This window comes from Leucoraja erinacea, chromosome 23 (genome assembly GCF_028641065.1).
Source record: "Leucoraja erinacea ecotype New England chromosome 23, Leri_hhj_1, whole genome shotgun sequence".
In the NCBI taxonomy this organism is placed as follows: Eukaryota; Metazoa; Chordata; class Chondrichthyes; order Rajiformes; family Rajidae; genus Leucoraja; species Leucoraja erinaceus.
Genome location: NC_073399.1, coordinates 17,184,932 through 17,197,539, shown reverse-complemented (window position 1 = coordinate 17,197,539; position 12,608 = coordinate 17,184,932). Strand labels below are relative to the sequence as shown.

Genomic DNA, 12,608 nt, shown 5'->3' with positions numbered 1-12,608 from the left:
GAAACCTCTGCCTTCCTGACTAATCCTCCAATTACCATAAAAGTCACCAAGAAGACACAAGGTGTTGGAGTAACTCATGGGTCAGGCAGCATCGCTGGAGAACATGGATAGGCGATGTTTCCGGTCATACGTTCGTAAGTTATATGAGCAGTAAAAGGCCATTTGGCCCATCGGGTCTACTCCACCACTCAATCATAGCTGGTCTATCTTTCCCTCTCAAGCCCATTCTCCTGCCTTCTCCCCATGACCTTTGACACTCATGCTAATCAAGAACCTATCAATCTCTGCTTTAAATATACCTCAAAACATGGACTCCACAGCCATTTGTGGTAAAGAATTCCACAGATTGACCACCCTCTGATTAAAGAAATTCCTCCTCAACTCTTTTCTAAAGGTACAACCTTTTATTCAGAGTCTGTGGACTCTGGTCCTAGACTCTCCCACGGGTGGTAACATCCTCTCCACATCCACTCTATCCGGGCCTTTCGTTATTTGGTAAATCTCAATGAGGGTCCCTCTCATCCTTCTGAACTGCAACGAGTGCAGGCCCTTCTTCATGTCGTAACACTTGTTCAGGCTGCTGACTGACCCTGTTGAGTTACTCCAGCACTTTGTGCTTTTTGATCGAGAATCCAGCAACTGCTGTTCCTTGTGTCTGCCATAAAACTCGTCTTGTTGACTGCGGTTCAGATAACTTTTTGTCACTGCTCCTGTTTGAAGTCTCCTTGTTCTACTTTGTGCAGTAGTTTTGGGCATGCCATGTCATTAAGAGTACGAAGGTGTTATATAATTGTTATTTATTACATTACTGTTGTTTCATAGGCGAACTCGTGTATTATCCGTGTGGCAGCTCTCCTCAGTCTCTGCTGGTAGCTGCAGTGGAAGACTTAAAGGGTGACCTACATAAACAAAATGATCCCCGGGAGAGATTACACTGTATATATGGTCTGTATTGCTTACAAAATATATCAATGCTATGCTTCTTATTTTTAATGTCTATGTACTTCTGCATCGTGGCTTTGGTGCACTTAGACCATGTTTCTGCAGGGCATGTCTTTCCGAACAGTGGGAAGGCAGCAAGGTGAAAGAGCACGGTGCCACAGCAGTAGAGTTGCTGCTTTTCAGCACCAGAGATCCAGGTTCGATCCTGAACATGGGTGCTGTCTGTACAGAGTTTGTATGTTCTCCCTGGGATCGTGTGAGTTTTCCCCGGGTGCTCGGGTTTCCTCCCACACTCCAATGACATACAGGTTTGTGTGGGGATCGCTGGTCAACACGGACTCAGCGGGCCGAAGGGTCTGTTTTCGTGCGCATATCGCTAAAGTAAACTAATTGGCTTTGGTAAAACTTGTAAATTGTCCCTGGTGTGTAGGATGGCGTAAAGGACCGGTCCCATGAGCATGTGACTCCATGCGGCAAACGCGACCTAAAGGGCCTGTCCCACCTGCATGCGCCTGCATGCGGTATGCGCGACCTAACGTGGTCGCTTGAGCCGTACGGCCTTGCGGGGCCGGTCCCACTTCGATCGCCGGAGCCGTATGGAGTTGTGCGGAGCTGGTCCCGACATCGCGCGGGGTTCTGAAAAACTGACCAGGTTAAAATATTCCGCGCGGCAACGGCCTGCCGGCCCGCAGCCGCCTCAACGCCATACGCACCGCCTTGACGCCGTACGCCCGTCGGACTTCGCTCGAACTTCACGTCACTCACTCGACCTCCGTGCGTACGCCGTCGAGGCGGCTGCGGGCTTTAGGTCGCTCTTGCCGCATGGAGTCGCATGCTCGCGGGACAGGCCCTTTAGTGTGCGGGGATTGCTGGTCAGCGTGGACCCGGTGGGCTGAAGGGCCTGCTACTGTGCTGTATCTCTAGATTAAGAAGCAGCTACAACGATACAAAAATAATTCTTAGCAATTTTTTTTGTTGAGCAACCATTTATGAATTTATCATGCCATGGAACAATTTGTAAATTTAATCCCATCCATTTTGGCCTTTGGTGGGGAAGGGGAAATTGGAAAGTTGTCGAGGCCAGAGACTTGCGTTCAATCCTGACCACGGGCGCTTGTCCGTACAGAGTTTGGACGTTCTCCACATGACCTGCGTGGGTTATCTTCGAGATCTTCGGTTTCCTCCCACAATCCAAAGACATACAGGTATGTAGGTTAATTGGCTTGGTATAAATGTAAATAGTCCCTCGTGCGTGTATGTTAATGCGGGGATCGCTGGTCGGCGTGGACTCGGTGGGCCGAAGGGCCTGTTTCCTCGCTGTATCTCTAAACTAAACTAATTGTATAGGAAAGAACTGCAGAACTGGTTTAAACCGAAGATAGATACAAAAAACTGGAGTAACTCAGCGGGTTAGACATCATCTCTGGAGAAAAGGAATAGGTGACGTTTCGGTTCGAGACTCTTCTTCAATCGATCAGTAGGGTGGGGACCAGATAAGTGATTTCTCTTGATTCACACTGAGTAGTCACATATGTTTTCAGACTGGTTACCTCCCCACAGCACTTTGACCCGTGCAGGCTGGGTGAGAGGCAGCTTCTGCTTCAGGGGATGCATTGTCAAGTCGTGTTGAGCGAGTGCAGATGTTTCCATCTGTGGAGGGTTTAACTGCAGCAGTTCACGACGGTTTCATCAGGTACACAGTGGAGCCAGGGTTGTCTGGAATTCACTCAGACAATAGGCGCACCTGGCGGATGGGTGGAATACCACAAACCCTCATTATTGTTGTTGGTCACAATGGTGGTGCAGTGTTTCGACCATGGCCAGTTTCGTGGGTTGCCTCTGATCGAAGGGAAGGGACAGGCTTTCATCGATGAAAGCAATGGTTTGCTGTGCTCACTGTTGGTTCACCGACAATGAGATGTGTTATAATCCACAAAGTCATGGAGTCATACAGCGTACTAACTGGCCCTTAGGCCCAAATTGCCCATTCCGACCAACATGCCCCATCCAAATTAGTCCCACCTGCCTGTTTGTGGCACATATCCTTGTAAACCTAACCTATCGATGTACCTGTCTAAATACTTCTTAAACGTTGTAATAATGCCTCAACTATGTCTCCTGGCTGCTTATTCTGTACACCCACCATCTTTTGTGTAAACATGTTACCCCTCAGGTTCATATTAAATCTTTCCCCCCTCTCCATAAAATGGCTCGCTCAATGTTTCTTCAGCTAATCTAACGAACACACGGTGGCATGGTGGATGGCACGGTGGAGCAGCGGTGAAGCTGCTGATTTACAGTGCCAGAGACCCCAGTTCGATCCTGACTACAGTTGCTGTCTGCGTGGAGTTTGCACGTTCTCCCCGCGACCACGTGGGTTTTCTCCGGGTGCTCCGGTTTCCTCCCACGTTCCAAAGACGACGTACAGGTTAATTGCCTTTAGTATAATTGTAAATTGTCCCTTGTGTGTGTAGAATGATGTCAATGTGCGGGGATCGCTGGTCGGCATTGACTCGATGGGCCGAAGGACCTGTTTCTGTGCTGTATCTCAAAACAAAAAAAAACTATAAACTACTAAATATTTTGGGGGTTTTGTGGTTGTGGCCTTAGGGGCATCTGTTTTAGTATTCCAGGGATTGTTTTTAATGCAGCTTTCAATGGGCCTGGTCTGCTTTATTGTCTCGTGTTTCAACGCTTAAACTGCACTTTGGCAGACTCCTTGATGAACACTTCATTCCTTCAGCATTGTTGCACGCCAGTCAGGCATGCGAGGTCTCCTTCAAAGCACCAAGATAAATAGTGAAGGAGTCGTAACAGAGTCGCTTGAACTACACACGGGGCAATGATACTCTGAGTTTGTCAGCTGCCAGCACACTGTGGACTAAATGGCTCGGCTGTTTTAATACAAAGGAGTCGTTCAAGACATTATACTCTCCGAGATGGCCGTCAGGAGCGAGGAAGGGCGTCGGTGTGAGTGGAGGACCGTCGGAGAGCCATCGCCTGCGTGAGTCCCAGCGGTCGGACGAGGTTGTGCCGCTGAGAGGAAAGAAGAAGCCGGTGTGGGGGTGCTGCCAAAAACAAAGTGGGACCCGGCATGAGAGGGGGGGGGGGGGGCTGCCGGGGCCACCAAGAGTAGGTATGTTACAAAACGTACCTGATCGTGGCTGAGCATCTGCCCCTCCCCGATTTTGGTGCTGTTTGGAGGGGGGGTTTAAAACCCGATTTTTTACTAGGCTGTTCCAAGAGAACAAAGATCGGGACCCGGTCCCGGATAGGCCTCGAAGAGGGGGGCTCTGGGGGGGGGGGGGGGCATGGGGGGGGGCTTTTTGGGGGAGGGCACTAATCCAGGGTCAACATTCTAAAGCAGAAGCGATTTAAAGAGCAATTGAAATTCCTTCCATTTCTAGACTATAAAAATCATGTTATATTGTGAATTTTGCAACTTTGTTGGTGCCCTGTTATCTTTGGTAAGAAATGTCTTTGCATACTAAGTACAAATGCCCATGCAATAAACAGCACTCGTATATGGTCAGGATCATAGAAAGTGGGTCTCTGCCGATGGGATTTGGCAGCAACTCTACTATTGTGCCACTGTTCCACCCTTTCATCTGCCATTTCTTTATTCCCCATCACTACTTCCCCAGCATCAGTTTCCAATGTCCACTCTTCCCCAGCATCATTTTCCAATGCCTCTCCTTTACTCTTTATATATCTGAAAAAACTTTTGATATGCTCCTTTATATTATTAACTGCCTTATCTTCATATTTCATCTTTTCTCCCCTTATTGCCTCTATCAGGGCCATTTACAGTGCTTTTTTTCCCCTCTTTTTCTTTGGTAATTTTATATTTCATCCCTACAGTAACAATACATTTACGATCTCTCCGTAAATAAAAGATGGTTTGGGCCCCAAATCCGTTTGCTCATTTTCAAGATTGTCAAAGTTCACTCCTGGTACCTCTAGGTTCTGGTTAGCAAAAATAAAATTAATCAATCTTTTGTTCAGGCTGATTCCTACTACACAGGTAAATAATTGAAGGAAGCAAAGAAACTGTATTTGTGGTAGAACGCAAAGTGCTGGAGTAACTCAGCAGGTTAGGCAACATATTTGGATGATGTTGGATAAATGACATTTTGTTTTAATAGAAAATAGGTGCAGGAGTAGGCCGTTCGGCCCTTCGAGCCAGCATCGCCATTTAATGTGATCATGGCTGATCATCCCCAATCGGTACCCCGTTCCTGCCTTCTCCCTATTTCCCCTGACTCCGCTATTTTTACGAGCCCTATCTAGCTCCCTCTTGAAAGCATCCAGAGAACCAGCCTCCACCGCCCTCTGAGGCAGAGAATTCCACAGACTCACAACTCTCTGTGAGAAAAAGTTCCTCGTCTCGAGACTGTTGTTCCTGTGAGAGGGCTGATTAACACCCAAAAACTGAGACTGATGGTGAGAGACACCTGTATTAGCACTCAGTTATTAGAACATAGCTTGAGGGAACTGTATCATCCATGTCCTTCAGAGAGGATGCCTAACCCACGGATTTTCTCCAGCGCTTTGTGTTTTGCACAATATTCCAGTATTTGCAGTTCCTTGTGCCTCCAGAGATATTTTCAGCTTTGATTCGAGCCCTGAGACCTGTGAATGAAGCCACATAAATGAAGAGGGGCGTACTATGGAAGTGCGACACAGTGGTGCAGCGGTAGAGCTGCTGCCTAAAGGCCCTGTCCCACTTTCCCGAGTTACCCATAAATTCTCCCGAATTTTCCCCTTGATTCAACTCGGACATGCCAGCCCTAGGTAGTCGGGGCTATTTTTTTTTACTCGTGGGCACTTTTCAACATGCTGAAAAAACGTCCCGACTTACCTGATGCCCCGAGTACCTACACCTGGCATTACGAGCTGCTACGAAATATCTACGGAGTCTTACGGCCTCCAACGGACCCGCTATGGACTTTCTCTGAGTTTGAATCAATGGGAAAACTCGGGAGAATTCGTGAGTAACTCAGGAAAGTGGGACAGGGCCTTTACATTGCTGGAGACCTGGGTTCGATCCTGACTTCCGATGCATGGAATTTGTACATTCTCCGGGTTTTCTCTGGGGTTTTCTCAGGTTTCTTCCCACACTCCAAAGATGTACAGGTTAATTAGCTTCAGTAAACTTGTAAGTTGTTTAGTTTATTGTCACGTGTACCGTGGAAAGACACACATGATTACAATCAAGCCATCTTACCCTAGTGTATAGGATTATGTTGGTGTGTAGGATTATGTTGGTCGGCACAGACTCGATGGGCCGAGGGGCCTGTTTCCGCACTGTACCTCTAAAGTCTGAAGCCTAAAGTACAACATTAGTTTCAGTTTAGTTTATGGACACGTGTACCGAGGTACAGTGAAAATCTTTTGTTGTGTGGTAACTAGTCAGCAGAAAGGCAATACACAATTGCAATCGATCCATTTACAGTCTATAGATACATGATAAGGGAATAACGTTTAGTGCAAGGTAAAGCCAGCAAAGCCCGATCAAGGATAGTCCGAGGGTCACCAACGAGGTAGGTAATAGTTCAGCACTGCTCTCAGGTTGTGGTAGGATGATTACACCAGGGATATGGAGCAGTAAGGCCACCTACCATTCAGACGATCTCCATCTCAAAGCAACAGCATCTGCCTTAAAATACTACAGTTATTTTAAGATTGACATTGTTAGTACATGTTGCAAATTCCTCTCTCTTATTTTAGTTGTGGCTTAACCTATTTTCCTATAGATATCAGCAGCAGATGAAACCCTGGGAATAGATCTGACTGATGCAAATCTGCCTCGACGCAGATGTGATATGGTCAGTGATGTGAAGGGAATTTCTGCCAATTCTTTATCTGATCCTGGCACTCCATCGCCGAGAAAGGTAAAATGTTGCCAGAATTCCCACTGTTATCAATGTTCCGTGATTCCGTCTGGGAAGTGTCCATGCGTGGGTGTGGGTGAAATCTGTAATTAACCTCAGGTGCGTTCCACATCATGAAATAGTCATCCCTGCAAGCTAGTGCGGACAGCTGTGTATGTACAGCTGCACAACAGCAGCCGTGGATCAGGGCGATGGGAAAAGCCGCGATCCATTCACTCTAGTTCCTGCAAGGTGGGGGTTACAGTGTGAGCAAACCTTTAACCTTCTTGCACAGCCTGGAAATAAGATCATGTGGCCCGACACAATGCGATCACAAAGAGAAGTGCAAACCCCACAGAGTTTGGTAAAGGCCCGTCCCACTGTACGAGGTAATTCAAGAGCTCTCCCGAGTTTAAAAAAAAATCAAACTCGTGGTCAGCACGTGGAATGTACGTATCGGGTACGTCGGAGCTCGGGACGTCTCTTAGCGGCTCGTAACGCTAACGGCAGGTACTCGGGAAATGCGGTAAGCTCGTGAAGACTCGTGAAGATTTTTCAACATGTTAAAATATGTCCACGAGAGTCCCGAGTTCCTAGGGTTGTTTAGAGACTACAGTGCTTTGTGACAGCATATGTAAGAAAGGCCTATGACAGTGTCAAAAATATTATACACCTTGTCCGGAGGCCCCTTAGATTTTGAGGCCCTGGGCTTCAGCCTACCAAGCCGATAGGTAAATCCGGCACTGCATGTGTACGTCGGGAAGCTCTCCACTTGAGATGCATCCTCCCCTCCAAGACTCCACCTCCCATGACTCCAACTCCACCCCGACGACGGAGCCAGCCAAGTTTCCAGATGAGTTTGTTAATCCTATTTGCATACACGACCTTCGCCCTGCTGCCCCAACACACGATATCAAAGAAGATGGCACTGGCTACCACCGATTGGTAGAACATTTGCAGCATCTTGCTGTCAGATGTTGAAAGAGCAGAGCCTTCTCCAAAGGTACAGCCGACTCTGTCCCGTGTGTAGGGCCTCAGGGTTCTTGGATCAGTCCAGTTTACTGTCCAAGGTATTTGTACTCCCTGGCAAACTGCACATCCACACCATTGATGGAGACTGGGGGCAGAGGTGTTCCTCTCCACCACCAACTTCTTAATCTTGTTGATGTTGAGCTGCAGGTGGATCAGCCCACACCATTCAACAAAGTGCATCCATGTGCCTATCCAAAAGCCTCTTCAATAACACTATCATATCTGCCTCTGTATCTTGTTTAGAGGTTCAGGGATACAGTGTAGAAACAGGCCCACCGAGTCCGCTACAACCAGCGATTCCCACACACTGACACTATCCTGCACTCATACTAGGCATGATTTGTAATTGTACCAAGCCGATTAGTCTACAAACCTGTACATCTTCAGAGTGTGGGAGGAAACTGGAAAACACCCGGAGAAAACTCATGCAGGTGACGGGGGAAAAGTACAAACTCCGTACGGGCAGCACCAATAGTCAGGATCAAACCCGGGTCTCAGGGGCTGCAAGGCAACAACTCTACCACTGCGCCGCCATGCTGCCACTATGGATATATGATTAGCTCACCGTCCATGGTACAGGATTGACTACTGAGGGTAGCACTGAAGTTTGGTTCAGTCACAGTGAAAAGGACCATAATTTGCACTAAAGATAGTCACAAAATGCTGGAGTGACAGCGGATCAGGCAACATCTCTGGAGAAAAGGAATAGGTGACCTTTCTTCAGACTGATGTAATAGTAGAGGGAAACGAGGTATGGAAAGGTGGAGAACAGATCACAGCCGGCACTGATGACCAAAGAGCCCACAATGGCTTATTGTTGGCTGTGGAAGAGGTGATAACAAGGAGTCAAGAGTCAAGAGTCAAGAGTCAATTTAATTGTCATTTGGACCCCTAGAGGTCCAAACGAAATGCCGTTTCTGCAGCCATACATTACACACAATAGACCCAGACACAACATAATTACATTTTACATAAACATCCATCACATAGCTGTGATGGAAGGCCAAAAAAAACTTATCTCTCCACTGCACTCTCCCCCCCCCCCCCCCGATGTCAGAGTCAAAGTCAAAGCCCCCGGCTGGCGATGGCGATTGTCCCACGGCCATTGAAGCCACGCCGGGTGGTGCGAGGTCGCACACCGGGTCTTGGTGTTGGAGCCCCCGGTGTGCGCTCGCAAAGTCCCGCGGCCATTCCAGCCGCGCGGGGCGGTGTAGTGAGGCCCCGCTCCAGGAGCTCTTCAACCCCGCAACACGGGCGGGAGAATTCGCCGTTGCAGGAGCCCCGAAAAGCGGTCTCTCTCCAGGGATCCGCGGGCTCCCGGCGCCGCTGTCCGCAGACCCGCAGCAGCAGCCTCCGACTCAGCAGCAGCAGCAGCAGCAGCAGCAGCAGCAGCGCAGCAGCTCCTCCACCGCTCCAACCGCTCCGGACTCGGCCAGCCCCGCGATGGCGACGGTGAGTAGCACCAGAGTCCCCGGCTTCTTCCTGTTGGAGGCCGCTCCTCGTTGCGGCCCCAACGACAACGGAAACCGACGAGAAAAAGGTCGGGTCTCCAGTGCAGGGAGAGATTTAAAAAGTTTCCCCCCCCCCTCCCCCACCCCCACCCCCCCCACACACACCCCAACAAAAAATAACAAAAACTACATTAAAACACAGACAGAAAATAATAAAAACGCGGACAGACTGCAGAGGCCGCTGCTGGCCAGAGCCGCGCCGCCTACCGGAGATACAAACAGTAAAACTAGCAGGACAACTAGGATGTGGAGGGAAGGAGAGAGAGGGAATGCAGGGGTTACTTGAGATTAGAGAAATCAAAAATCATACCGCTGGGGTGTAAGCTGCCCAAGTAAAATATGAGGTGCTGTTTCTGCAATTTACATATGGCCTCACTCTGACAATGGAGGAGGCCCAGGACAGAAAGGTCAGTGCTGGAATTGGAATGGGGAGTTAAAATGTTTGTCATTGCACAATGAGCAGGGACGTGTGTGAAAACCCCACGTCTGTTTGCTCAAAGAATGTAGATAAATGAAAAATTGATGTCATGCTGACGTGAAATAAATCTTTTAAGTAAATGGAGCGGTGTTTCGTGTAGTGAGAATGGTGACATTATTGTACTGCATTATATACTTGCATATTTTATACGTAAGTTCTTCTTCTTCTTTTCGTGTCCATCTTGTTACAAATGTTGGCCTCGCTGTCATCGTTCGCCCTGAAAAGGACGCAAGCTTCCGGCGACAATCAGCGGGAGCCATCACTTGTCGCAGTAGATGATGGTGGTAGCAGAATTAGCTCAGGATACTTCCAGTTTCTAACCCCATGACGTGGAAGCTTCTGCTATTGGGCCTATAGATAAGTTATCTTTATGGGATAAAAACCCTAACTGATACAGCAGCTTTTCCTCACACTGTTCAACACCCGTGAATGCATCCGCTATTCCCTCCCTCTTAACCCCCGCCCCTACCTGCTCAAGATCCTCTTCCTTGACAAGGATCTATTACCACCTGATAAAATTGCTCTACTCTTTTAAATCCCTTTTCTAACTGTAATTCTAGCACAATTCCTGAGTGTTCTAATTATATTCTGCACTCTGTATCGTCCCCTTTGCACTACCTTTTGTAATTGTTTGATTGTATTTTGTTTAGATTAGTTTAGAAATACGGCGCAGAAACAGGCCCTTCGGTACACCGAGTCCCTGCCGACCAGCGATCACCACATGACTCTACATGATATATTTTGCACAATTCTAAATGCCATATTTTGAAAAGGATAGATTTCCCAGGGAGGGTGTAAAAATGATTTGATTGTAATATTCCAGATAGCAGGAAAGAGTGGCTCTCTATTCTCAATTTGACTCCATAACTGAATGAACATAATCGATTTATAATCAATCAAGCATTCCCTGCTTCATCACATTTTATTTCTTTGTTTAACAGAATGTAATATCAGATTGATAACTATCAATTGACATGGTATTACTTAAAACATTTTAATACAACCAAATGCCCATTGAAACATTTCCAAACTTCGCTTCTGAAAGATTGGCTCCAATTCTTATGCCCCTGTCCCACTTAGGAAACCTGAACGGAAACCTCTGGCGACTTTGCGCCCCGCCCAAGGTTTCCGTGCGGTTCCCAGAGGTTGCAGGTGGTTGCCAGAGGTTGCAGGTAGTGGAAACAGATAGGGAGACTGACAAAAACCTCCGGGAACCGCACGGAAACTTTGGGTGGGGCGCAAAGTCTCCAGAGGTTTCCGTTCAGGTTTCCTAAGTGGGACAGGGGCATTAGACACCATCTCTGGGTCGTGGACTGCCCAATAAATGGAAGTAATCTCGTTCAGTCTATTCCTTCAGTTTCTCGTACTTAAATCAAATCGCCTCCAAATCTACTGGCTATCAGGGAACACAATCCTAGTTTCGGTAATCGCTCCTTGTAATTTGATCATAGTAGTCCTCTTAACATTGCAGTAAATCTGTACTTCATTACCTCCAAAAGCAACATATCTTCCCGTGCTTTACTCCCCAGAACTCCCTGTGCATGTGTGGTCTAATCAGAACCTTGAATAGTTGCACTTCTACCCTCCTGTATTCTAGTTCAAGTATAAAGACTAGAATTCATTAGATTGTTTGGTTATTTTCCATCTGCATACCCCCAAGTGTCTCTGCAGTTCCAATGCTTCTAGCATTAAGAAAGTAATCTTGTAAACCTTTTTTAGATCAAAAGCAGATGAACTCACTTTTGGCTACATTGCCATTTACTTGGCAACGGTTTGTTGATTTGTTTAATCTTGAATTAATTATCTTTGATTTTATGCTTCTACCTGCATGCAGCCTTAACGGGTGGTACGGTGGCGCAGCGGTAGAGTTGCTGCCTTACAGCACCAGAGACCCGGGTTCGATCCTGACTACGGGTGCTGTCTGCACAGAGTTTCTACGTTCTCCCGACATTGTGGGTTTTCGCCTGGTGCTCTGGTTTCCTCCAAAGACGCACAGGTTTGTGGGTTAATTGGCCTCAGTAAAATTGTAAATAGTCCCCAGTGCTTAGGATAGTGCTAGTGTACAGGGTGATCGCTGGTCGCTGCGGAATCGGCGAGCCAAAGCTGTATCTCTAAAGTCTACATGCTCAACTGAAGGCAAAGGCTTGGTGTGCAGTTGTCAAGAAGCACTAAGTCGAGATTTTCAGCTTCATTGTACTCTCAATTCTATTTCCAACTGTATTTTTGTGAAAATATTCTTGTAAATTTAACTCCCAGGTTTAGTGGATAAACAATGTGTGAAATATAATTTTTAGTCAATTGTCTTTTTTTCCCCAAAATAAGAATAAAAAATATATTCAAAATAAAAACTGTGCAAAAACTCTTCGTACATTCTCAGTGTCATATTCAGTTATGTTTGCAGATATCTTTAATGAAAACACATGCCACTCATAGAGTCATAGAGTAGTACAGCACAGGCCCTATGGTCCAACTTGTCCATGCCAACCAAGATGCCCCATCCACGCTAGTCCCACCTGTCCATGTTTGGCCCAAATCTCTCTAAACTTTCCTGCTACTCATATAATCCACTGGAATGACATCCTTCCCTTCTTTGAGGGATGTCCCCACCGGACCCTGGCCCTCAATGTCTGGCAGCGGAAGGACCCTATACAGTGGTCCTCCCCCACAGAGCCTTGGCGATGGCTACACCGGGTTTCAGTGCGCCCCTCAGCAGGTACTCCTCCCTCCCGGTGCTTTCAGTGCGTCGCCTCAGCAGGTACTCCTGCAGTCTGG

At 47.4% G+C, this 12,608-nt stretch overlaps 1 long non-coding RNA gene across 1 annotated transcript; it reads left to right on the top strand.

The window, feature by feature from the left end:
• The first annotated feature begins 1,474 nt into the window (after positions 1–1,474).
• LOC129708306 (uncharacterized) lies at positions 1,475–11,833 on the top strand. The gene is made up of 2 exons (XR_008725323.1): positions 1,475–3,946; positions 11,671–11,833. It is a non-coding gene; the product is annotated as an uncharacterized LOC129708306 (long non-coding RNA).
• The last annotated feature ends 775 nt before the right edge of the window (positions 11,834–12,608 follow it).